This window comes from Thalassophryne amazonica, chromosome 6 (assembly GCF_902500255.1).
Source record: "Thalassophryne amazonica chromosome 6, fThaAma1.1, whole genome shotgun sequence".
Taxonomy (NCBI): domain Eukaryota; kingdom Metazoa; phylum Chordata; class Actinopteri; order Batrachoidiformes; family Batrachoididae; genus Thalassophryne; species Thalassophryne amazonica.
In genome coordinates this window covers 61,272,323-61,299,723 of record NC_047108.1, presented here as the reverse complement: position 1 = coordinate 61,299,723, position 27,401 = coordinate 61,272,323, and the positions used below count along the sequence as shown (strand labels likewise).

At 39.2% G+C, this 27,401-nt stretch overlaps 1 long non-coding RNA gene and 1 pseudogene across 1 annotated transcript; both read right to left on the bottom strand.

Moving 5' to 3' along the window:
- Positions 1 to 16,243: 16,243 nt before the first annotated feature.
- On the bottom strand, positions 16,244 to 18,712 carry LOC117512265. The gene is made up of 2 exons (XR_004561257.1): positions 17,790 to 18,712; positions 16,244 to 16,892 (listed from the first exon to the last, which is right to left on the bottom strand). It is a non-coding gene; the product is annotated as an uncharacterized LOC117512265 (long non-coding RNA).
- Positions 18,713 to 18,862: 150 nt separating this feature from the next.
- Positions 18,863 to 21,905, bottom strand: LOC117512264 (annotated as a pseudogene).
- Between the last annotated feature and the right edge of the window lie 5,496 nt (positions 21,906 to 27,401).

Genomic DNA, 27,401 nt, shown 5'->3' with positions numbered 1-27,401 from the left:
TTTTGGTATTAAAAAAAAAAAAAAAAAATATATATATATATATAATTGCAAATTAGTGGTTAATAGCATTTTAAAAATGAATAGATTGAACCATCTGTCATGCTTAGTTATGTTACGGGGTAACTTATGTCACAGAATCCAATGGACGTCAACCTTGTTTGACCTTTACTGTGGAGACCAAACGTTCAGCACAGTCAAAACTATTCCATTTGTTAACCCTATTAGCTCAACCAATAATCTGCATCACTTTCTACCAAAATTGAAGTAACTTTATCTTTTGACCCCTGTACAAAATTATATTAATCTTTGTCCCACTTTTGTTGTTTTTCTTCCATAACATTCATTCATAATTAATCCAAACTATATCCTTTCAATAGAATTGGAGCATTTTTTAATTTTAACCCCTGTGTAATTCTTTATTGACCCCTGCTCATTAGAGGTCAGCTCCAGGATGTCTCCATATCTGAAAATAAACATTAGTTAATTTAGAATATGTGTGCCAAATTTCATGCTTTTATCACAAAATACACAATTATTTTGCTATACTGTCCCACTACCTCCCACAACAGCCATTTATGACTCCACTTGTAGATATTTGTTTAGCCATACTGCCCTCTTGTGGCAGTAGATGGCTTCTGCTCAAAGAATGTATGTTCAATTAGTTCCAAATTATTCCTCCTCAGCTCACTTTCACAATACTGAGCAAAGCTCTTTGTATTGTTTCAATAACGGCAGTCTTCTATTAAAGCTCTGTTGGCTTACAGGTTGCATTCACAAGCAGCTTGCCTTTGTGCCGAGGGCCACACTGAATATTTTCCACCAGAAATCATGAATGAAAATGATCTGATGCTTTAAGATATTTTATTTTGCTTATCAGTTACCAGACTGCGTAAGATATTTTAAGAACTGTGGTTAAGCAGTATCATGGAAGCATTTTTTTTTGTCTTTTGAATAAATGTTTGAATACCACAGATAAGGTATTCAACTGTTTGAACTTACATCTTGATTACAGCAAATGCATTTAAGGGTAAAACTTTGTTTTGTCACTTTCCTGAGTCCTGGGTTTGTTCACTGACCTTAGATGTTTAATCAGTAGTAGAGATCCTGTTCTGAGCTCCTGCGGGTCATTTTTAGGCCCTGTAACAGTGCACAGTCAGCTGCAATAAAGTGACTTGTGACAGGCCCCTTCTGTTGTTGTGTGATTCAGATAAGTGAGCAGTAAACACGCTGTCACCAGGTCAGCTTATATCTGTGCTCAAAAGAAAGACGCACACATTGCAATATCTTCATCTGCTTTTATTGACTTATCTCCAAAAATTACACAACTCATGTCATTCCATTTATTTACAGCTCAAGTTTGAAAGAACACCAAGTGCACGTACAGAATGGCTTTTTGAAAGTATATCATAGACTGTTAGTGTTTGTGACATCAGGGCAAAGTGGTTACTTACAGTGGCCGCCATCTGGACTGGAAACTGATCCAACAATGGCTCGCAAATTCAGTGGAAATCTGCAGAAGAGACATGGAAAAATGCTTTAATCCTGTCAACAGTCAGCACCACGTAAACACATATGTGACTGGGTGTCATGTCTTTGTGACACAGCCACAGTGGGGTTCAAACACCAGATTGCTCCTAGTTGAGACCAAGGCTCCACCATGTCACCCAAAGGGGAATTCTCCACTTTGTCATCCAGGACCCACGGTGGTTCTGCAGTGTCCTGACGTGGCGAGACACGGCACCAGCACATGGTCTTGAGGCTTGATTTCCTAAACGTGACACAAGGCACAGGTTTTACACTCCTTGAATCTCCCTCCTTGTTAATAAAAGATTTGCACTTGAAGATGAAATAATAAGAAAATATCTAAAGTTGGTTCTACAAAGATTAACAACAAAACCGAAAAACCGCATCCAGCAGCTGTTAGCTAAAAAGCTGATTCTTCTATTCTGAAGACCTTTAATGATCAACCTGATCTAATTCTGAATGTTCTAAAACTTTGTGTATTTTGTTAAACTGTGTAACTTTTTTAATTTAAATAAATAAATAAATAAATATAAGAAGTCCTTCATAGGGTTCCTGTTAAATGTATGATTCCACAGAGACAACCATGGATAATAATTGATGAATAATTATTTTGTCAACATCATGTTCTTGTGAAACCACAAGATGGTTTACAAAAATAAATAAATAATAATAATAATAAACTTTAAAGCTCCACACCAATTACATTTGGTTTTATCTTTAAGGTTGAGTGCTTTAACTTTGAAATCTAGAAGCCTTTCATAGCACCAAAGTTGCTCCATTACTGTTCAAATCATGCCTAGGAATCATGCCTGTTGCTTGTTTAGGACAAAATAAAAACATCTGCATACTGAATTCAGTCTGCAAATCCCACCAAACCCCTCAAAATCCATGTTTATTAAGGCATGTTTGTTGTGGATATGTTTTTCCTACATATACTGTACTTAAGCTGGCAGACTGATGAGTAGTCATTCAGTTTTCGATTAGCGGTTCCTCACTGTGACCGTGTGCTGCACATCCCAGCTCTCATGGAAGCAGAATAAAAGCCACTGCTCAGACTGATGAGTGGGTCCGTGCAGACATGGGGTGGATTCACAGAGTGCAGGTTTGAACCATGTGCCAATCTTGCATTAGCGTTTTATTTCACGAATCACTAGCTAAGACACTGGGGATGCAATTTTCATTCAAATTACATTTATCAAACATTATAATTAATTATTTTAATGCTTAGGTTTTAACAACAAATAATTCAATGTATAGGCCCTAAAGTGACTTTATGGCAAAATGTTTGAATCTTGAATTCTATTGCACAGAGTTAAAACTCTAACATCTGAAAATGCCTATTGTGATCTCACCCCACCCACACATCACTGCCACGAGAAAAACTTACTGCAACTAAATCATTTACAAGTCATATCCATGTTCTCATGGATGTAACTGACACCTTTTGTAAATTTGTAATTTTTTATATTGCACCTTTGAGTGATGACTTCTGTAATTTTGCCACCACACACCACAGTGGAGTTGACATGAATCTATTACAGTTGTAGTGCAGACTTTCAACTTTCATCATTTTTACAGCCAGTATTCTTTTGTCAAGTCAGAGGATGATGCATGAAAATTTCAAGTAATTGAATGTCTTGGACTTCATTTACATCCATCATTAAGCAGTACAAACAGTGTGGCATCCTGCGGTAAATCAGTGATGATGTATTAAAATAACCTTCATGGTTGCTGAATTGCTTCTGCAGTCAGCACACGGAGGCACTAAATACACAAATACATGTAATTCCTAAACAGTTAATGCAACATATTTGCCATCCTCTTGAATTAAAGCTTCAAGTCAACACTGTCTGAACATCTTGTTTCATTTCAGCACAATTGTTGGTCCCAACCCTGATTACCCAGGGTTGGGACCAGGAAGCAGAGTTGTAGTCTTACACACCTCTCTGCAGCTTCTCTCCCCCTGCCATCCCCCCAATACCCCATCCCCGTAGAGACGGTGCCTGCTCCCAGACCACCAACAACCAGTAAAAATCTATTTAAGCATAAAAATTCAAAAAGAAAAAAATAATATAGCACCTTCAACTGCACCACAGACTAAAACAGTTAAATGTGGTCTATTAAACATTAGGTCTCTCTCTTCTAAGTCCCTGTTAGTAAATGATATAATTATTGATCAACATATTGATTTCTTCTGCCTTACAGAAACCTGGTTACAGCAGGATGAATATGTTAGTTTAAATGAGTCAACACCCCTGAGTCACACTAACTGTCAGAATGCTCGTAGCACGGGCCGAGGGGCAGGATTAGCAGCAATCTTCCACTCCAGCTTATTAATTAATCAAAAACCCAAACAGAGCTTTAATTCATTTGAAAGCTTGACTCTTAGCCTTGTCCATCCAAATTGGAAGTCCCAAAAACCAGTTTTATTTGTTGTTATCTATCGTCCACCTGGTCGTTACTGTGAGTTTCTCTGTGAATTTTCAGACCTTTTGTCTGACTTAGTGCTTAGCTCAGATAATTATAGTGGGCGATTTTAACATCCACATAGATGCTGAGAATAACAGCCTCAGCACTGCATTTAATCTATTATTAGACTCAATTGGCTTTGCTCAAAATGTAAATGACTCCACCCACCACTTTAATCATACTTTAGATCTTGTTTTGACTTATGTTATGGAAATTGAAGACTTAATAGTATTCCCTGAAAACCCCCTTCTGTCTGATCATTTCTTAATAATATTTACATTTACTTTTAATGGACTACCCAGCAGTGGGGAATAGGTTTCATTACAGTAATAGTCTTTCGGAAAGCGCTGTAACTAGGTTTAAGGATATGATTCCTTCTTTGTTATGTTCTCCAATGCCATATACCAACACAGTGCAGAGTAGCTACATAAACTCTGTGAGTGAGATAGAGTATCTCGTCAATAGTTTTACATCCTCATTGAGCACAACTTTGGATGCTGTAGCTCCTCTGAAAAAGAGAGCCTTAAATCAGAAGTGCCTGACTCTGTGGTATAACTCACAAACTGGCAGCTTAAAGCAGATAACCCATAGGTTGGAGAGGAAATGGCGTCTCACTAATTTAGAAGATCTTCACGTAGCCTGGAAAAAGAGTCTGTTGCTCTATAAAAAAAAAGCCCTCCGTAAAGCTAGGACATCTTACTATTCATCACTAATTGAATAAAATAAGAACAACCCCAAGTTTCTTTTCAGCACTGTAGCCAGGCTGACAAAGAGTCAGAGCTCTACTGAGCCGAGTATTCCTTTAACTTTAACTAGTAATGACTTCATGACTTTCTTTGCTAATAAAATTTTAACTATTAGAGAAAAAATTACTCATAACCATCCCAAAGACATATCATTATCTTTGGCTGCTTTCAGGAATGCTGTTATTTGGTTAGACTCTTTCTCTCCAATTGTTCTGTCTGAGTTATTTTCATTAGTTACTTCCTCCAAACCATCAACATGTCTATTAGACCCCATTCCTACCAGGCTGCTCAAGGAAGCCCTACCATTAATTAATGCTTCAATCTTAAATATGATCAATCTATCTTTATTAGTTGGCTATGTACCACAGGCTTTTAAGGTGGCAGTAATTAAACCATTACTTAAAAAGCCATCACTTGACCCAGCTATCTTAGCTAATTATAGACCAATCTCCAACCTTCCTTTTCTCTCAAAAATTCTTGAAAGGGTAGTTGTAAAACAGCTAACTGATCATCTGCAGAGGAATGGTCTATTTGAAGAGTTTCAGTCAGGTTTCAGAATTCATCATAGTACAGAAACAGCATTAGTGAAGGTTACAAATGATCTTCTTATGGCCTCAGACAGTGGACTCATCTCTGTGCTTGTCCTGTTAGACCTCAGTGCTGCTTTTGATACTGTTGACCATAAAATTTTATTACAGAGATTAGAGCATGCCATAGGTATTAAAGGCACTGCGCTGCGGTGGTTTGAATCATATTTATCTAATAGATTACAATTTGTTCATGTAAATGGGGAGTCTTCTTCACAGACTAAGGTTAATTATGGAGTTCCACAAGGTTCTGTGCTAGGACCAATTTTATTCACTTTATACATGCTTCCCTTAGGCAGTATTATTAGAAAGCATTGCTTAAATTTTCATTGTTACGCAGATGATACCCAGCTTTATCTATCCATGAAGCCAGAGGACACACGCCAATTAGTTAAACTGCAGGAATGTCTTACAGACATAAAGACATGGATGACCTCTAATTTCCTGATTTAAATTCAGATAAAACTGAAGTTATTGTACTTGGCCCCACAAATCTTAGAAACATGGTGTCTAACCAGATCCTTACTCTGGATGGCATTACCCTGACCTCTAGTAATACTGTGAGAAATCTTGGAGTCATTTTTGATCAGGATATGTCTTTCAATGCGCATATTAAGCAAATATGTAGGACTGCTTTTTTTACATTTGCGCAATATCTCTAAAATTAGAAAGGTCTTGTCTCAGAGTGATGCTGAAAAACTAATTCATGCATTTATTTCCTCTAGGCTGGACTATTGTAATTCATTACTATCAGGTTGCCCTAAAAGTTCCCTGAAAAGCCTTCAGTTATTTCAAAATGCTGCAGCTAGAGTAGTGACGGGGACTAGAAGGAGAGAGCATATTTCACCCATATTGGCCTCTCTTCATTGGCTTCCTGTTAATTCTAGAATAGAATTTAAAATTCTTCTTCTTACTTATAAGGTTTTGAATAATCAGGTCCCATCTTATCTTAGGGACCTCTTAGTACCATATCACCCCAATAGAGCGCTTCGCTCTGACTGCAGGCTTACTTGTAGTTCCTAGGGTTTGTAAGAGTAGAATGGGAGGCAGAGCCTTCAGCTTTCAGGCTCCTCTCCTGTGGAACCAGCTCCCAATTCGGATCAGGGAGACAGACACCCTCTCTACTTTTAAGATTAGGCTTAAAACTTTCCTTTTTGCTAAAGCTTATAGTTAGGGCTGGATCAGGTGACCCTGAACCATCCTTTAGTTATGCTGCTATAGACTTAGACTGCTGGGGGGGTTCCCATGATGCACTGAGTGTTTCTTTCTCTTTTTGCTCTGTATGCACTACTCTGCATTTAATCATTAGTGACTGATCTCTGCTGTCTTCCACAGCATGTCTTTTTCCTGATTCTCTCCCTCATCCCCAACCAGTCCCAGCAGAAGACTGCCCCTCCCTGAGCCTGGTTCTGCTGGAGGTTTCTTCCTGTTAAAAGGGAGTTTTTCCTTCCCACTGTCGCCAAGTGCTTGCTCATAGGGGGTCGTTTTGACCGTTGGGTTTTTTCTGTAATTATTGTACGGCTTTTGCCTTGCAATATAAAGCGCCTTGGGGCAACTGTTGTTGTGATTTGGCGCTATATAAATAAAATTGATTTGACTTGATTTTGATTTGATGTACAGAAGCAAAATTAGAATTATGTCACTGTCCAAATACTGTGCCCTCCAAAGTACGGGAACACTTGCTATTTCACACATTTTAATTTGTTTATGCCATTTGAAATACAACAAATACAAGAAATAAAAAATTCTAAAACTATCTTCCTTAAACTCAAACTGAAATAAAAATCTCTACAATTTGACATAAATTAATTAAAAATATAAAAGCCAAGATGATGGGTTGCATACGTAATGGAACACTTCGGTATAATACTTGTAAATCAGTTTTATTGCCACTTTTCTTCAGACAAGTCAGGGGATGGATACATGAACATTTCCAAGTCAGTGAATATGTCTTGGACTTTATTTACATCAGTTATGAAGAAATGCAAACAGTATAGCACTCTATGGTAAATCTGTGTGGAGTAGACAGTTCTCAAAAACTGAGTGACTGTGTAAGAAGGAGAAGAGTGAGGAAAGCCACCAAGACACCCAAGACAAGCCAGAAGTTATAGGCTTCTGACTGTGAATGGTGAAATTGTGCACATAGTGCATGTTTTGCATTTGTATCCTCAGTTATACAGCTTCATGATGAAGTGATATAGAAGAGGATTTTTTTTTTCCACCAAAACATCATATCTAGGCTAGTGTCTCAGATGTGCTTTCTGACAAATTGTAGCTGATTCATCAGTTATTCTTTTTAAGAAAATCCTCCTCTACGCCACTTAATCATGAAGCTGCATAACTGGTGATAGTAAGTCCCTTCGGCTGCTCCCTTGTTTGCACTCAGGGTCGCCACAGCAAATCCAAGGTGGATCTACATGATGAATTGGCACAAGTTTTATGCCGGATGCCCTTCCTGATGCAACTCCACGTTACATGGAGAAATGTGGCAGAGGTGGGATTCGAACCGGGAGCCTTCCTCACCGAAACCAAGTGCACTAACCACTTGGCCACCACCCCTGCCAAGCTGTATAACTGATGATACAAAATGTAAAACATGCACTCTCCACAATTTCTCCAATCAGAAGTCTATAACTTCTTCTGAATTATCTGGGTGTCTTGGTGGCTTTCCTCAGTTTTCATTCTTGCACAGCCACCCAGTTTTTGAGAACTGTCTACTCCATACAGATTTACCATAGAGTGCCATACTGTTTGTAATGCTTCATAACTGATGTAAATAAAGTTCAAGACATATTCAGTAAATGGACTGCATTTACGTACAGTAGTGTTCAGAATAATAGTAGTGCTATGTGACTAAAAAGATTAATCCAGGTTTTGAGTATATTTCTTATTGTTACATGGGAAACAAGGTACCAGTGGATTCAGTAGATTTTCCCAAATCCAACAAGACCAAGCATTCATGATTTGCACACTCTTAAGGCTATGAAATTGGGCTATTAGTAAAAAAAAAAGTAGAAAAGGGGGTGTTCACAATAATAGTAGCATCTGCTGTTGAAGCTACAAACTCAAAACTATTATGTTCAAACTGCTTTTTTAGCAATCCTGTGAATCACTAAACTAGTATTTAGTTGTATAACCAAAGTTTTTCATGATTTCTTCACATCTGCGAGGCATTAATTTGGTTGGTTTGGAACCAAGATTTTGCTCATTTACTAGTGTGCTTGAGGTCATTGTCTTGTTGAAACACCCATTTCAAGGGCATGTCCTCTTCAGCATAAGGCAACATGACCTCTTCAAGTATTTTGACATATCCAAACTGATCCATGATACCTGGTATGCGATATATAGGCCCAACACCATAGTAGGAGAAACATGTCCATATCATGATGCTTGCACCACCATGCTTCACTGTGAACTGTGGCTTGAATTCAGAGTTTGGGGGTCGTCTCACAAACTGTCTGCGGTCCTTGGACCCAAAAAGAACAATTTTACTCTCACCAGTCCACAAAATATTCCTCCATTTCTCTTTAGGCCAATTGATGTGTTCTTTGGCAAATTCTAAGCTCTTCTGCACGTCTTTTATTTAACAGAGGGACTTTGCAGGGGATTCTTGCAAATAAATTAGCTTCACACAGGTGTCTTCTAACTGTCACAGCACTTACAGGTAACTCCAGACTGTCTTTGATCATCCTGGAGCTGATCAGTGGTGGTGTCCACTGATTCTGGTCACACTGTTGTTTTGGTGTTGTTGGATCTGACCGCTGTGTTCGACACAGTGGATCATGAGATGCTCCTGGATCGCCTTAAGAATGTGGTTGGCATACAGGGCTATGCTCTAGAATGGCTCAGATCCTACTTAACGGATAGTTTTTGTGTAAGACTTGGAGATTTTGTTTCCTCCACAGCTCCTCTGTCATGTGGTGTACCACAAGGGTCCATTCTTGGGCCACTTCTTTTTCATTGTATTTGCTTCCGCTGGGATCAGTTTTTCGTAGATTTGGGGTGTCATTTCACCTTTATGCTGATGACAGTCAAATCTATATGCCCCTAAAGCATGAGAATGCTTTTGGTGCCAATCACCTTCTGGAGTGCAATGAGAACATTAAAGACTGGATGTCTGCAAACTTCCTACTCTTTAATGAAAAGAAAACTGAAGTTCTTCTGGTCGGGCCAAGTAAATCAGGTAGTTGTGGTTCAATAAACCTTGGACCATTGACACAATGTATTAAATCTACGGTTTGCAACCTTGGTGTGAGAATGGATAAGCTTTAAGCTTGATAAACAAATCAGTGCTGTTGTGAAGGCAAGTTTCTTTCATCTGAGGCAGCTAGCTAAGATTAAGTCCTCACTTTCAAGGCATCACTTGGAGATTTTAATCCATGCTTTTGTTATGACTCGGCTGGATTATTGTAATCCACTGTACGCTGGTATTAGCCAGGCCTCACTTGCACGGCTGCAGCTGGTCCAGAATACTGCAGCCCGTCTTTTGACTGGATCCCGGAGGTATGACCATGTTTCGCCCATTCTTTTTACCCTTCACTGGCTGCCTGTTCGCTATCGTATTGATTTTAAAATTTTATTGTTTTAAATGTCTTAATGATCTTGCTCCACGGTATCTGTCTGACCTGCTCGTGTCTTATTCCTCATCACGTTCTCTTAGGTCACGAGATCAAGCTTTGCTTGTAGTTCCTCAGACAAAGCTCAAACGTAGAGGTGATAGAGCTTTTTCTGTTGTTGGTCCCAGATTGTGGAATGACCTACCTCTCTGTATCAGGCAGGCAGAGTCACCTCTAGTTTTTAAATCTCGTCTTAAAACATACTTGTTTTCTTTGGCTTTTGACTAGAGGATGATGATTTTATTGTTTTTAAAAACTTTTATCGTTGCCAATCTATTTATTTATTGATTTATTTTATGTCATTGTACAGCGCTTTGGTCAACTTTGTTGTTTTTAAATGTGCTCTATAAATAAACTGGATTGGATTGGATCAATGGGTGAGCCTTTGCCATTCTGGTTATTCTTCTATCTTTTGATGGTTGTTTTCCGTTTTCTTCCACGCGTCTGTTTTTTTTTTTTTTGTCCATTTTAAAGCATTGGAGATCATTGTAGATGAACAGCCTATAATTTTTTGCACCTGCGTATATGTTTCCCCCTCTCCAATCAACATTTTAATCAAACTACGCTGTTCTTCTGAACAATGTCTTGAACGTCCCATTTTCCTCAGGCTTTCAAAGAGAAAAGCATGTTCAACAGGTGCTGGCTTCATCTTTAAATAGGGTACACCTGATTCACACCTGTTTGTTCCACAAAACTGACGAACTCACTGAATACCACACTACTATTATTGTGAACACCCCCTTTTCTTTCTTTTTTTTTTTTTTTTACTAATAGCCCAATTTTATAGCCTTAAGAGTGTGCATATCATGACTGCTTGGTCTTGTTGGATTTGTGAGAATCTACTGGTACCTTGTTTCCCATGTAACAATAAGAAATATACTCAAAACCTGGATTAATCTTTTTAGTCACATAGCACTACTATTATTCTGAACGCTTTGCCATCTGCATCAGACGCTCAAAGCGCTTTACAATAATGCCTCACATTCACCCCAGTGTCAGGGTGCTGCTATACAAGGCGCTCACTACACACCGGACGCAATAGGGGATTAAATACCTTGCCCAAGGGCCCTTAGTGATTTTCCAGTCAGGCTGGGATTTGAACCGATGATCTTCTGGTCTCAAGCCCAATGCCTTAACCACTAGACCATCACCTCCCCTAAGACAGTGACCTGGAAATGTTCATGTATCCATGCCCTGACTTATCTGAAGAAAACTGGCAATAAAATTGATTACACCATACCATTGATTACGTTATACCGAAGCAGTCCATTACTTATGCAACCCATCATCTTGGCGGTTATATTTTTTATTAATTTATATCAAATTTTGGAGATTTGCTTTCAGTTTGAGTTTAAGGAAGATAATTATTTTTCGTATTTGAAATGGCATTAACAAATTAAAATGTGTGAAATACTGAGTCTTCCAATACTTTTGGAGGACACTGTACTATGGACTCAGCTGTAGGAACGTCAGTCATTTGGATGTCATCCCTCATATGTAATTGGACAAATTCATTATAAGTATTATTACTTTTATTGTAAATACTAATCATCAATTTTCTTCAGACATGTTAGGGGGTGGATACATGAGCATTTCCAAGTCACTGAAAATACTGTGGACTTCATTTATATCACTCATTAAGAAATACAAACAGTATGGCAGTGCAAATCTGTCTGGAATAGTCAGTTCTCAAAAACTGAGTGACTGTGTGAGGAGATAAGTGAGGATAATCACCTGTGACAATGCTGAAGCAGCTATAGGCTTCTGTGACTGACAGGGGAAAACCTGGAAATTGCAACTTTAGACTGTTGCATCACAAGTCACAAGCATCACGGTGGAGTGGAACAAGAAGGATTTTCTTAAAAAGATAGGAAATATTCGTTTCATTTTCCAGAAGGCACATGGGAGATAACAACCTACTGTAAGTGCTTTTCTGCTGCACTCCACTATGTTGCTGACTGGTGATGCAACAGGCAGAAAATGCACCTTCCAGGTTTTCCCCATCACACCCACAGATGCTGGTAACTCCTTCAGTTTTCAAGGTGACTCATCTGCTTCTTCTAGTTAGATTTTGATAACTACCTTTCTCCAAACAGATTTACTGTACCCTTTGTGTTTCTTTATGACTGACATAAATTAAATCCAAGACTTATTTACTGACATGCAAATGTTAAAGCATCCATCACCTGACTTATCCAAAGAAAAGTACCTGTCATTTAGTTTATATGAAGATGAATCCTCACTTATGGCTTCCCGAAATTGGAGGAGCTCCATGTACAAATGGACAGAATTCCTACATGGTTATTTTAACACTTCGAATTAAAGCTGATATACAGAATTACCAAGATGTCATCACTGTCCAAATGCTTTTAAAGACCGGAATGTAGATCTTGGAGCTTTGAGAAAAAGTGCAATGCTTTTGTAAAGGTCAGTAATAGGTTATCAGCTGCAGCAACCAGTGCCAAAATTAAATCATCTGCAGTACTTCAGATATTTAACAGCATTGAGAATACTTGTCTGGGTAAAAATTCAAGAAAATAATGAATGTGGCCTTGAAGTGGCATCTTATGTAACTGGTTATCCAACTACAAATGGCCTCAGTAACATTGGAGGTTTTAGATGCCATTTGCAATCTATGAGGACTTGTGGAAATGTGCATCTGAAAACAAGTGTGTGTCATTTTACGCTGTAAAAGATGTGGTGCTGACACTTTCTTACCACTGCTGCCTCAGCCATCGACACAGAGCTGGCAGGCAGCATTTGTGTTCCATACTCACCATCAGGCTGCCATTTCAGTGGACACTGTGATGTCACCTGTGCTGGTTGTCTGAGGTGTCAGGTACCTCAGAGTAGAAACAGGCGCTCCAAGGTCCTGAATATGGCAATGTTTCCTCAGCAGAGAGCAAACCACTTGCTTTTACACAACGTACCTATGATGTATAATCGCAGGATGTGGAAAAGTTTTCTTTTCTGTGTAAAATTAACTTATAAAAAAAAGGGGCTTTTAAGATAGTAAACAGGTGTTGTTGAAGCATCTGCAGAGGGAGCGGTCCGAAGCGTGTGCGTCTTCCAGCGATGACCCAAAAAAAAAAAAAAAGAATAAACAATTTGGCCTCTTTCATATTCATTTTCCATGCACGGTGGAATAAAACCTGGAGTTTTGCAAATGCACTTCTTGACTCGCCTCCTCAGAGAGGGTTCAATCAGAGGAGAACATACTGGCGCAAAACAAGACGACTGCGCCGACAGGATTCGCATAGCTGAGATTTGAGCCAATCCAAACATAAAGTCAAATCACATGAAAAGTTGTCAAAGTGTTAAAAAATAAAGTAAACCAGCCTGCAGGTTCACACTCAGGATGAACGGTAGGTGCTATGACATTTCACAGCAATGTTGCTCACATTCTCCACAGCGGAGTGTGTGATCGCCAGCCATGGACTCCCTCGGCTCCTATCAGAAACAGGAACAAAGACGCAGCAACGACTGGCCTCTGCGACGACAACCGCAACAGGAAACCGCTGTGTGCTGTGGCTTGCTCCATCCCTGGCTTGTCGGCCTGCACTGCAAACTGGACATGGGCAGGAAAGACGGGGCAGCGGAGTCTCCTTGATCTTGCTCAGGTGTTTACATGCCAAGTACAAGGTGTACTTAACGGGGTAGTTAATTACAACCAGCAACCAAGTTGATCACAACAGGATTGAAAGCAAACAGTGATCCTCAAAACGAAAGAGGCGTCTCCCCTCTCTGGTGCTAACAAATTCAACAGTCTCCCTGTTCGTGTGCCGAAACCAAAATTTCAAGTGACAACTCCTTCGAGACACATTAAGGCTTGTTTCTTCAACTGACTTCCATCGAAGAAACAGGTTTCCCTTCTAATGAAACAATTTATTGATATTCGGTCAGATTAGGTGCTCAATGCACTTGCAGGTATGCGAACAGCTTCTCATGGGCTCTATGATGTTTTCCATTCCCATGACATCAAGTGTACATTGCTCAAAATTCCATTTCAAACAGAAGTCATCACAGGTGCTGAAGGTCTACACAACTTAAATGCTGCCCCACAAACATTAGGTGGCCTTCTCTGCAGGGGTGGAGTGCTCTGCACTTGCCTCTTCAGGACTCCAGCGATGAAGAAGGTATAATGTTCAAACATAATTTTCCCCTCCCCCACATATCAAAGACTTTGAGTTTTTTTTTTTAAATCTGCTAATTCAGAGCAGGTAACTGGTGCATGACAAACATATACAAGCAGTCATAAAATACAAGAAGCAAGCCTCCAAAGCATGTTGGCAAGCACGAGGAAGATACTGTCCAAATTAGCTCTAAAACTTCTGGAGAGTTCAAAGAGCTTTAAAAGTACAGGCATACTTAATGAACAAATTATATTTGTTACTTTGTACCCACAAATGATTAAAGTCAGTCTTTGAGAACCTACTGGCATCAAAACGAAACACGCTGTCAAATATCAAAGATTTTAGTCTAAGTCTGAAGTTTATCACTACAGTAGTTTTTCCATAAATTACATTGCACAAGATCTCTAACGTAGAGCTGTACAAAGTACTATATATATATATATATATATATATATATATATATATGGCTGCACGATGGTTTCACATCAGTTAGTTTCAACATCTTGCAGTTGTTTAAGTTTACCAGTGAATACATACTGTATTATACGGAGAAAGATAAAGAGCCACTCAAATCAAAAATACGAACCTCAATTTATGTTAATTGCTTGATAACCAGAATGCACCAAATCAGAGTTTTATAATCCATGTTTGGAGAATTTAACAACCACTCAAGTGTTATGGTTCTGTTGTAGGGAGAAAACAGCTCTATAACTCCTGCACCAAATCATACAATAAAATACTTTAAATGAAATCTATTATTAAATTAATTGCCTACTATATTTTGCAAGTGATTACCGCATTTTCCAGAGTCTTAAGCCACAGTGTATTTACTGCTTTTTTTTTTTTAAATAGTTTGAGAGGTTCCGTTATGCATTCATTCTTAATAACGATTTATGTACGGATTTCCTAGAAATCAAAGCACTGAACAAAATAAACACCAATAATAAAAGAATAAATGCCAATAATAAAATGTACACAATTCACAACTATAGTACAGCACTCATAGAGCACAAACCTCTGCCAACACTAGTTTCCAACTCCACAAATTTTTATCATGGAAAAAATTTTCAAGGTCAAAGTCCTGTTAGATGTGGCCTTTCATAAGACAAAATATAGATCAAAATGGCTTTTCAATGTTACAATCAAATATCCACTAAATCCACAATACGGATCAGATATGGATCAAAATTAGTCTATTCACTGAGTGCCAGTTTGCACCTCATTCTCACAAATGAGAGTGATTGGGGCATGTTTGATTAAGATATCATGTAAAATATACATTAAATGAGGTTTTCAATGTGAAAGTTAAATGGTCACAAAATCTGTAATCTGGATCAGATCCGGAACAAACTTTGTCAGTCAATAAAGGATACCATCCTATGTAATGCTCTCAAATATGAAAGAAATTTGATCTTTCTTTGATTAATAAAGAACTTTGAACTTTGATCTTTTTTGACAGAGTTATGGATTTTTTGAAAATTTGTTTAACATTAGAGGGATTTTTACAATTTTCCAAGATTTTTCCTGGCTTTGACCTATGACCTTGAAAACTGAATCAGTTCTTGCCTATCAGGATATGAATCTTCAGTAAAAAAAAATATAAAATCATAATGATATTTGAAAAACTGTGGGCTCCAGGATGTTCACAAACAAACACCCAGTGGCGAAAACGTAACCTCATTCAACTTCACTGATAAAGGTTAAAAATTCCAAATTAAAGAGTTGACAATACAGAACATGACTTAAACTCTGGAAAACCCAGTAATCATTCTGATTGTTTTTTTGACCAAATTCTCTGATTTCAGCTCCTTAAAATGAGTATTTTCTGGTTTTCTGGTTTACTCCTCTGATAGTAACCTAAATATATTTGGGTTGTGCACAAAGCAAGATGAAGACATCAACTGGGGCTTAGAGAAACACTGGTCAATATTTTTCACAATTTTTTGACATTTGATGAACCAAATAGCTTAAGGAACAATTCATAAATCACCAGAAAACCAATAATTAAAATAATTGTTTGTTGCAACCTTATGAAATATGTTAGGAATTTGTTTTCTATATTTTTGAGTTTCAGAAAGTGGAAAATGTTTTGTGCAAAAAAATTATCTGATTTGTTTCATGAATGCCTTATATTTTTGGCATTTTTATATGTAGGGATTTTTTTTTCAAAGTTGCCAAATAAATACTTTATGATAGACTATCTGAATGCAAGACTGCAAGTTACTGGTAGAATTTATAGTTATGAGTAAACTGACAAAATGGATAACTGGCTAATCAGAAAATAATCAGTGGACTAATCAACAACTGATTGTTAGATTAACTGAAACAAAATTGTAGTTGGATTTATCAATTATAAAATATTCATTACTTGCCGTCCAACAGAAATCTTATAAAGCCATACTTCTCATTTCAATGGTTGTGGCCAAAATATGCAAGTATCACAGAAGTAAACAGAAGCATTTTCTTCACCTCAGAACTGAAAAGGAGAAGCTAAAACACTGTCTTTGACGCCATTATCTTCATTTCATTCTGATATGCCATTAATTATCAAGTTGCTCATATTTAGAATGGATGTGCAACAGCCAAGTCATAGCAAGCAATTTTAGAGGTTTGTTTAGTGTTTAGCCATTGGACCAAGCTGGTTCATTAACATTATTTAGCCACTGTGTGCACGTTTTGCTCAGTGACTTTAGCCATTCTATAACAGTGCAATAGCATCATAACACTCTTACCATCTTAAAACAACTGTCATAAACTGGCAGGTCATAAGTCACTGGTTTGCGATCATAAGAGCACTTGCCAGCTAAATAACTAAAACTACGAGGTCTGTCCAAAAAGTATCAGACCTTTTTATTTTTTTCAAAAACCATATGGATTTGAATCATGTGTGCTTGCATGAGCCAACCTTGAACCTTCGTACGCATGCATGATTTTTTTCACGCCTGTCGGTTGCGTCATTCGCCTGTGAGTAGGCTTTGAGTGAGCACTGGTCCTTCCCCCTCGTTGGATTTTCATTGCGAGGAAAATGTCTGAACGATTGGAGCAGCGCTGAATCAAACGGCTTTCAGTGGCTTTTCAGTCGAGTGAGTATCCGAGGAATTGTGTAAGAGCTGGACATGTCACAACATATCCTGTGAGACTTCCAACTTCCGCACGTCTTTCATTACAAAATCTCCTGTAACAGTGGAATGTGCTGAAAAAGTACTGATGTCCACCTCTTCTGCAATTTCTCTGGTAGTCAGACCCGGCAACAGCGGTTAACAAAGGTAACAGCGTTTACTTTGGAAATGATCTGGTCGTTTCAGCCCGTCGATGGCCGCTCGGAGCGCGGCGCACCCTCTGCCATTGTGCGCCGTCTTTAAACCGGTTGTAACACTCCTTAATCTGTGTGATGCCCATAGGATCATCACCGAAAGCCGTCTGAATCTTCCGAATGGTTTCCACCTGGCTGTCTCTCATAGTTTCTGGAAAAATTTGATGCAGCAAAGCTCCAAATCGTTCAGACATTTTCCTCGCAATGAAAATCCAACGAGGGGGGAGGACCAGTGCTCACACAAAGTCTGCTCACAGGTGAATGATGCAACCGACAGGCGTGAAAAAAAATCACGCATGCGCATGAAGGTTCAAGGTTGGCTCATGCAAGCACACGATTCAAATCCATATGGTTTTTGAAAAAAATAAAAAGGTCTGATACTTTTTGGACAGACCTCGTACTCCATCTGATGGGTAAATTAATATTCATTTTGTAGTGTTATGTACTTGAGAAATTATCTGCAGTGTTTAATGCGGCGCACCATGCTGTGAAGTGCCTCAGTAGTGCTGCTGTAAAAGTTTAACAAGTTTCACATTTAACTGAATTGTTACTATATTAGGAAGATGAAACTTTAACACACTGTATACCTTTGAAGTTCATTATGGCTCATCATTTCGCACTTTCCAGTGGAAACAACAGCTAAAATATCCACAGTACAGTTATGCTTGTTTACGATGTTGGATACACCTCTAATAACTGCTTAAATATGACCACGCTGATTTCAGTTTTATCAGAATGTAATGAAACCAATGGACAGTAAAAGAATGCAAGTGTACCTTTCATTTCTTCTTAGTTTTGGGCCTCAGAATATTTAGTAACGCAAGGCTTATTGCACACCAAAATGATTGACATGGTCCTTTAAACTCAAAAATACCAAGTCTGAGTTTGATACTTAACCATTGGAATATTTTTAAACATAGAACCATTATTGCACCGTAATGCAAAGCTATCACATGGGCATTGTCCATGTCCCTCTGTTACACAAAGAAACATACACAATGACGAGTATCAATGCAATCCAAAATAAATTAATGAAAACAAATCACATTACCAAAGCAGAGATGGCAATTTCAACACCTCAGATCAATTTGCTCCCAACTCATTCAAAGGCTTAGCATTTACAACTTAGGATACATCCCTCAAATTTCACTTCAACTAATTTATAATAGCATATAATTCTGACTCCAGATGTTGCAATAACAAGACAGCAGATTTTGAAATGTTGCAGAAAAATAGATTCAAATCATTAGAAAGTGGCTCAAAGTTACAAAATTGCCATCTCTATTGTGACACTTGTCATGTTTTTGTAAAGCTGAACAATATAACAGAGACGTTAATGTAAGTGGCCATTATTTGAGACCAAATTTTCTAGTTTTGTTGTCGGTCTTATTTTACAGTTAGGTGAACTCATTCTATTTTGCTTATATACTTTTAGAGTAGAGCTGGCTGTGATTTTGCATTTGATGTAAATTTATTCCTATACCACTTGTATTGTTGAATTAAGTTACATTTCATTTCTTCCATTTGCCTTGATGCACTGAAACATTTTACCGTTTGTTAATCTGACCAATTACATGCCCATTGAGAATCTTTTAAGCACACCTGTTGTTTTTAAGGAGACACATTCTTCCCAATTAGCAAATTACATGGCAAAACACAACACATCCCCCCCCACCAGAAAACAAAAAGCCACACCAGTATACCCCGTGGACGCACAACACACAGCATGCAAGAGTTCCTGGCAACTGTATGTTTGTTTGTTTTTTAAACACTGAATCTTGGTGTGCTGTTTTTTTAGGATGCTCCTCGGACGACAATCATGACCAGATAGTCCTCCTCACTTTAGCCAAAGCTTTGGCAGAGGAATCCAGGAACTGCTGAGAGAACTCACAGGGAGGAAATGCATGTAGAACCCCTGTGTTGTCTTTATCTCTGCTCCCACCCACAGGCAGGCTGATGACGCCAGCTGCTTGTTTTTGGTTGAGATAGGACACCAGGTTGCGAAGTGGCCGCTGAGTCGAGGCAGCAGGGTCAGATGAAGATGCATCCCCTGTTCTTCCAGGAACCGCCAGCAGGATGGCGTAGCCTCCTGACCCCGCCATCTTGATGCGTCGCGAAACCTCATCGAGCTTGGGCTGGTCCAGGCGGAGACGCTGGGTGATCTTTAGCTCGCTCACCTGCCGCCGTGTAGTGCCGTCAATAAGCAGGTCGCTGGCTACACTGCTGTCACCCTGCAGAAGATGCATGTTGGCCGGGAAGTTGCTGTTCTTCAGCAGCAGCATACCATGCCATGCCAAACTCAGCTTGGTGCCATCTGGCTTGGATGGCTGGCCTCCTTTGGAGCTGCCATCAGAGCGTTCTCTCTTAGCTGGCCCTTTACTGCCATCTCCTGCTCTGCGCTTTCTCTCTCCCACTGTAGAAACAACACTGCTTGCAGGTCCTTTGTCAGAGAGACTCTGACTTTTGAGTTTTCGTCAACCCCACCCCTTTCCATACTACTGTGACGTTCCCGTGTCGGAGAGGACCTCTCACTCCGGAGGGGACGCTCCGAGTCACTGAATCGCCCTCCATCTCTGCTGCTACCCCGGACTGCCTTCTGGAGAGGTACGTCTGCGCCTTATTGTCTCTCGGTGCTGTCGGGGAGTGGTCTATATGACGACCATCTTCCATTATGCGTCTCTTCCATACAGGTTCACGTCCTTGCAGCTCCCTTTCCAAAGACCAAGGCTCCCGTGGCCGCCGATCACGTTCCAAGTGGTCTAGAGGCTCAAAAGCTGAGGCACGAACACGTTCACGAACAGCAGGGTTGGGCCACTCAGTACCAGGAAAGAGTTCTCGCTCTCTAAAGTGAAGTGGAGGTGGAGTCCTTTCCCTGACCCTCAAAGGTTCAGGTGTGGCTCGATGGACAAATGACTCTGCCACCATGTCAAATGGAGATATCGGGAGAGGCTGCAGGAACTGTTGTTGATAACGGTGCTCAGCATCTGCAAAGTCCACTCTGAGTCTTCTCTCAGGACCTCCCAGCGGGAAGCCCCGCATGTGTTTGCATGCCGCTTGTGCAGCATCTAAACTTTCATACTGAATGTAAGCCCAAGCGTCCCTTTTCTGTAGTCAATGGTCCTTATAGTACCAAAGCGATCAAACTCCCTAGCCAGGGCAGCCAAAGGTACCCATGGACCAAGACCACCTACCCACAGACGTGTGGATGGAGTGGCTTTACCATAGCCTATCTTATGGGGTTGCGACACACTATTTGGCCAGACATACTGAGTTTAGCACGGTGAGCCATGTCAAGATTCTCAAATTTCAAAAAACCATATGCGCTGGTTTGTCCCCGCGAGGCTTTTTTAATGTCCACTCTGTTATAACTCCAAACCTCTCAAAAGCTCTACGTAAGTCTGCCTCTGTTACAGCTGTGTCCAAGTTGCCCAAAACAATGTCCTGTTGGCTCTTTGGTCATCTACTGGAGATAAAAAATCCTTCTCACGAAAAGCTGCACGTTCTGCGATGAACGCCGGGCGTGTTCTGGCCTCGAATAGGGCAAACTCCCTATCCCGCTCAAGGTCTCTGGGCAAAGGGGGAGGTGGGGGAGGAGGGAGCCGTCCTAAGGCCAGCTGCTGCAGCCTGTAGTCTCTGTATCCGAGCCCCGTGGGCGACAAGGGCCTCTGCAAGTGTCCTGTGGCTCTGAGCTGCTCCGCACAGCTCCCTCTCCACAGGGGAGCGGCTCCTCCGCCTGTTGCCGTACACCGCCTCTATTTTCAGCGGCCTCTCGTACAGAACCAGCCGGCCTCGGGCATGCTTGGCGGCTCGGGCGTCCTCCGACTTCCGGAAATTTACGAAGGCTATCCGCTCGTCGTTGCTGCGGCTTAACTTAACGCTAACATCACCGAATTTCTTAAACTCGTGAAAAAGTCCATCTTCTATATCTTCGTCGCTGAGCTGGGAGCCCAGTTCGCTGATTTTAAGGGTTTTGTACTTCACTCTCGGCGCCGGGCAGCTGAGCCCGCTGCTCCCCGCGCGCCGCGGCCCTCGGCGGGACTACGTCCAACGGCATGCCCAGGCTGTGGTTCTTAGCCACCGAGCTAGCCGCGGCTCCCTGACAGCTGTGGTTGTTTCCAGTCCGGCTGTGGCCGTCAAAGTCTCTGTCTCGCTTCTCCCCGAGCAGGCTCCTTCTGGTCGAGCCGCCGTCGCTTTTGGCGGAGGTGTTGCCACTGTTACTACCAGTGGAAATAGACAGAGCGCCCATTTTCTTGCTGCTCGGGTGGCATCCTCCTCCTCCTCTGTCCCGGAGCTCGTCCAAGGCCCTGGAGCGTTTTTTAATGGGCGACCGCTCTTTACCTTTCATTTCAGTCCTCGCGGAGCCAACCCTTGGCACTTGTTGGAATTGTAGTGATTTTTTTTCTTGAAAATTAATGCATAAACTTGTAAAAACAAAATATATAAATAACGAACGGTTTATTCACGGACTCCGCAACAAATCAACAACAGTCGCCATTTTGTAAAGTCTGCGCGAAACTCCGCCCCTTCGCCCTAATTGGTTATAAAAGTGGGTGGAAATGTTTACAGCACACTCTGGGCAGGGTGGGTTTACAGTAGTGTGCATGACGAGTCGAGAAAAACCGGTCACGTGACTTATGGTGCCATCTTGGTTCCAAAATAGCGTTCGCTGTTAATCTGTCTGCATGGAAATTCAGTTATTTTACTTATTTATTCGCTGAAAATGCCGGGTTGCTGTGCATTTGGATGCACAAATTTGGATGGAAGCCGACTTCATCATGAAAGCTTTGAGAGGTAAATTTATTGTTCAGTCCCATGTACAGTAAAACTCGTCATCATATAAATCAGATATTCGCAGTCATCCGACAAAAAAAGCCCCAGCATTTTGTATTGTTTTCCATGTAATAAACACCGTATATAACATGATTTTGTACAATGGATTTTTACTCACATCGGATAAAATGTCCCGCCCGATCGCAATGTATTCCCATTAAAAGCCCCGAGCAGTCTGGATGGGCACAGTAACAGAGGTACATCTTAAAGTTCAGCTCTGACATTCGCCATTTTGAGGAAAGTCGGGCCGGAGTCATTTCTGTGATTAAAAGACTGACCGTTTCTTTTTTTCACACTATGCTCAGACTCAGACTCGGATGTGCACCTGTTAAATTAAACACAAAAGGCTGTGATTTTACACTTTTCTGCTTTCTTTAGTCCTTCGTTTGTCATCATATTATAGTAGTATTTGCGGTGCGCACGCTGATTAAAAATGGATCCGAAAAGTCCGCAGATTTACAGCACGAAGTTGGTAAAAGAGGAAAATACCTTTTGATTTGGAGGTGATGATTGTAGAAAGAAAATGTTGTTGAGGGTCAAATTAGTCCATCTTTAAAACTGTCACACGTGTCATTGCATGACACGGAGTTACAGAGCTGCAGCTGCATAAATCAGGCTTTAAATTAATTAAATAAATCATCATGAATTGTAAATTTATGTAAATTTGATAGCTTAACTATTTTTATAGTACCTGGATGTGTTGCTGTGTGTGGTTATCATTCAGTAGTTCAGCGCAGTTTGAATAAAATGGCGCCATGTTCTGAATTGACGCCACTCTCTCTATTAAGGCACTCTAGTTTACAGCACACATCGGTCACATATAAGTAAATCTGTTGAGGTTGTTAAATTATTAAATGTAGTGAGAACTGGTCACATAATTCAAATTCAAATATATTATTTTTAGCAAAGAAAATGACATATGGCGAATGACTGTTTGACATTTCCAAGTCCACTTACACTGAATCTTTTAAAGCTACACCCATTAATTTATTTATTTATGTTGCCTGTATTAATTTTACGGTTTTATCTTATTTTGGTGAGATATGTTGGTTTGTGTTATGTGTTTCTACTTGATGTTTCAATTTTAATTAGTTCTTATGGATGTTAAGATTTTTGTTGTGCACTGGTGTTTTAATAATGTACAATTTTTGTACCTGAAAGCAAATTTATTATTATTAATAGTAGCAGTAGTAGTATTCAGCATTGGTAAACGTGATGTCGCAATAAACACATTGACCAATAGGTGGCAGTATTCGAACAGTGGTTACGTGTTTGTGTTTTTCTTGGCTGTAGGATAAAACTCTGGCTAATTCTTTTTTTTTTTTTTTTTCCAATCTTAGTTATGCTAAATTATAGTTACGAATAAACGTCTCAGTGAGCTTTAACCGTCTTTTCCTGATCCTTAGTGCAGTGTTTTTGTGTTTGCTTAGAATGTTTGTTGGTGATGATGTTATCAAATTTATAAAATGAATATCAGTTATGGAAACCTGGAAAATTTATATATGACTAGCACGTTGATTACTTATTATTACATGATGGTTAATGCTAAGATTGATCATAACTATTAAAAACAGAACGAGAAACTAATCTTATCATGTTAAAGCCTCTTTATATACAATATTTTTGTACATTGTCATTCACATGTCAGCAGCTCTTTGTCTGGTACTTCTTGGATTAACCTTTTCTTTCCTCAGCTTGGATGCCCTTTCTCTTTTATCCTGCATGAGCTCTTCTTTGTCCTTACCAGTTTTTGAATGATAAAACTTTTTCATTCTTTCCCTTTGCTTTGCCAGCTCTTCTTCCTTTTCTTCAGCTGATAACATTTTCCTCCTTTACCGCTCCACAAACATTCTTTTGATTTTCCTACTAATATACGTTTCCTTGTCATTCTGAAAGTCTGAAATCGAGTAAAAATACATTTTTAAAGCACATGCAATGCATTGGTTACAAAAGACGTAACTAGAGCACAGTACTTGTAGAGTGCAAACCTCTGCCAACACTAGTTTCCAATTCCACAAAATTTTACATTGGAAAAAAATTTCATGGTCAAAGTCCTGTTACAAGTGGCTTTTCATAAGCTAAATTAGATTTGATCAAATGTCAGGAGTATGTATTTAGCTGATGCACTTCAATCAAAGTTTTTTTTTGTGGTGTTGTCAGAGTTTTTTAATTTTTTATTTTTTTTTCAACTTTTTCGGGTTCTGAATTCTTTTTTAGATCATTTTCACATTGTTTATCTCTGCTATGTACAATTTGTCATTGCTTTTTGGCGCTTGGTTTTTGACTGATAACTGGACAAACAGGCATAAAATTGGAACCTCTGTTCAATTTTGGTGGTGTAGGTAAATCAATAACAGAAAAATGAGAGTGACTGAGGTACTTTTGATTGAGATATAATGTAAAATGTGCACCAAATGGGCTTTTCAATATTAAATTCAAATGTCCACGAAATACACAATCCAGATCAGATTTGGATTAAACTTTGTCAGGCGATAGTGAGTGCCAGTTTGCATCTAACTTCCATATGTTTGATTAAGATATAATGTAAAAAATATACATTAAATCGGGTTTTCAATGTTAAATTTAAATGGCCACAAATCTGTAATCTGGATCAGATCTGGAACAAATTTTGTCAGTCTAAAGGATGTCATCCTACATAATGATCTCAAATGTGAAAGAAATTAAATTTTTTTGAAAGAGTTATGAAATTTTGAAAATTCATTCAATGTTAAAGATAGGGATTTTTCCTATTTTCAAAGATTTTTCCCGACTTTGACCTTTGACCTTTGACATTGAAAACTGAATCAAGTCTTGCTTATCAGGATATGAGTCTTCAGTAAAAAAAAAAAAAAAAAAATCATAGCGATAAATGAAAATGATGGGTTCCAGACTGTTCACAAACAAACAAACAAACAGGATGAAAACAATACCTCCTCCAACTTCCTTGGCAGAGGTAAAAATGGAGGGAGCTTTTAGAATTGGTAGAAAAATTATTTTGGATGCAATATCTAAAAATTGGACACATATTTTTATAGTGGAATTCTCTTTAAAGGAAATCATAATTCTTTCCAATTAATAGGATTTCATCAGTCACTGTATCAAAGTCACAACCACTCAGTCACTGATCATATGTCTTTTGTCTGCATACAGCCTATAAATAAAAAATGGGATGAATCATAAAAAAATAGACAGGGAAGAGTGTAGTGTGTTATGTAATTGGAGAGTATATAGTATATAAACAGTATTGCCACAGTTACTTTGAAAAAGCAATACAATTACTGATTACTCTTTGAAAAAGTAACTTAGTTACTTTACTGATTACTCAGTTTTAAAAGTAACTAAGTTAGATTACTAGTTACTTTATTAGTTACTTTCAGCAGCTGCCGACAACACCCTGTCACCTCAACATGAAAATGATAACCTGTTTTTTTTTTGCCAGTACTTACTTTATAGTCACCCATTATTAACTTTAATGAACATAAATACTTGTTTTATAAAAACTAAATAAAAACATCTTTCTTGATCTCATATTTAACTGCTGACAGCACTGTAATGGTTAAACTTATAGTTATAACCGACATTGTTTATAAATGTGACTATTACACTTTGTAACATTTTTCTTTCTAAACATTTTAGTTGTTGAAATTATTATTATTAAATGTAGCATTAGTAGTAGTAATAGTATGAAAAAATGTCTTCAAAAGTGGACCTAATCTCAGGCTGTTGTGGGAGCTGTCTCCCCCCGCATGGATTCACACCTGGCTTGCTGTTTGAGCAGGAAGAATGGATAAAGTTTATTTATGCAGAAAAAATGACCAGCTTGACAGGTATCAGTGTTTTTATGTCATGATATCCTCAGAAAGAGACTTGGGTGCATTTGGGTGGGAAAAAAAGCGTTAGTATTTATGCATTGCGGATCAGCTGTTTATAATGAGGACACACACAGAGCGATACAGAGTTTTATAAAAAGCGTACAAATGTCTTTGTAAAACCATAGCTCTGAGAGCCGCCGTGCTTTGAGAGACAACTGTTCTTCAACTCAGAGCTGAGCTGCACAGTGGCTGCGGCTCTGTGCTCGCAGCTCACTGAAATGAATGAATGAATGAGTTTATTTATTCGGCACACGTGTTAATAATATAACAATTTAACAAAAACAATAAATAAACCAGTATAACATTATAACAAAATAACAATAATATTAACCAAAAAAACAAACCCATGTGTCCGAAAGGGAGTGGGTTGAAGCAGAGCTTATCACACCCACCCGTTATACCACCAATTATATTCACTATACTCCCAGACTCGTAAACACATATCACTATGCAGACACAAACTCACATATTCATACACTCACACAAACGCATGATACATTCATGTCCACACACACACACACACACACATCTGCATATACGTATGTGTCCATAATTAAACAATACCTATAGTTCCATCATATTTTCTTCACTGTAATACTTTGTTATAATATTCTTATTAAATAATTTCTTGAACAATACTAAAGTACCAAAGAGAGCGAGGTGGGCAGTTCAGACCTCCCCCTGCATCTCGTCAGGACACCTGTTTTAAAGCTGCAATCGACCCACATACAAAAATAATAGTAATGCACGAGGACTCAGAGAAGTAACTTTAATCTAATTACTGATTTGGAAAGATTAACGTGTTAGATTTGGTGTTACTGAAAAAAGTGGTTATATAGAGAGTAACGCGTTACCGTCATCACTATGTATAAATAGGTGAGAGTATTGTGTGCAAATTAAAATGATGCATAATTTGAAAATTTTGAATGACTGGATTATTATTAATGACTATGAGTACGAAAGCACAGTACAAGAGAACACCACAGCATGCGTCAGAACTTTCGATGCAACAGCAGGCCACAAGCTGCAGGTCTGTGCATGCGGATGGAGGAAGGTTACATCTCACCATGGGTTGAGGGTTCACCAGGGAAGGAAAAGGTGCTTGACTGTCTTCTGCGGAAGTGGTGAAATCAGTCGAGTGAAGCACAGCAACTGGATACAAGCCACAGCTTGCAGTGCATCAGCACCACTGTCAGGGAAGTGGAAACCCCAAGCACAGAATCAACGGTGGTACAAACATCAGATGGTGAACCCGCCCAGCCTCCCAGACTGTAGTGGAAAAGAAGCACCCAGGGCACAGGTTGCGGGTGA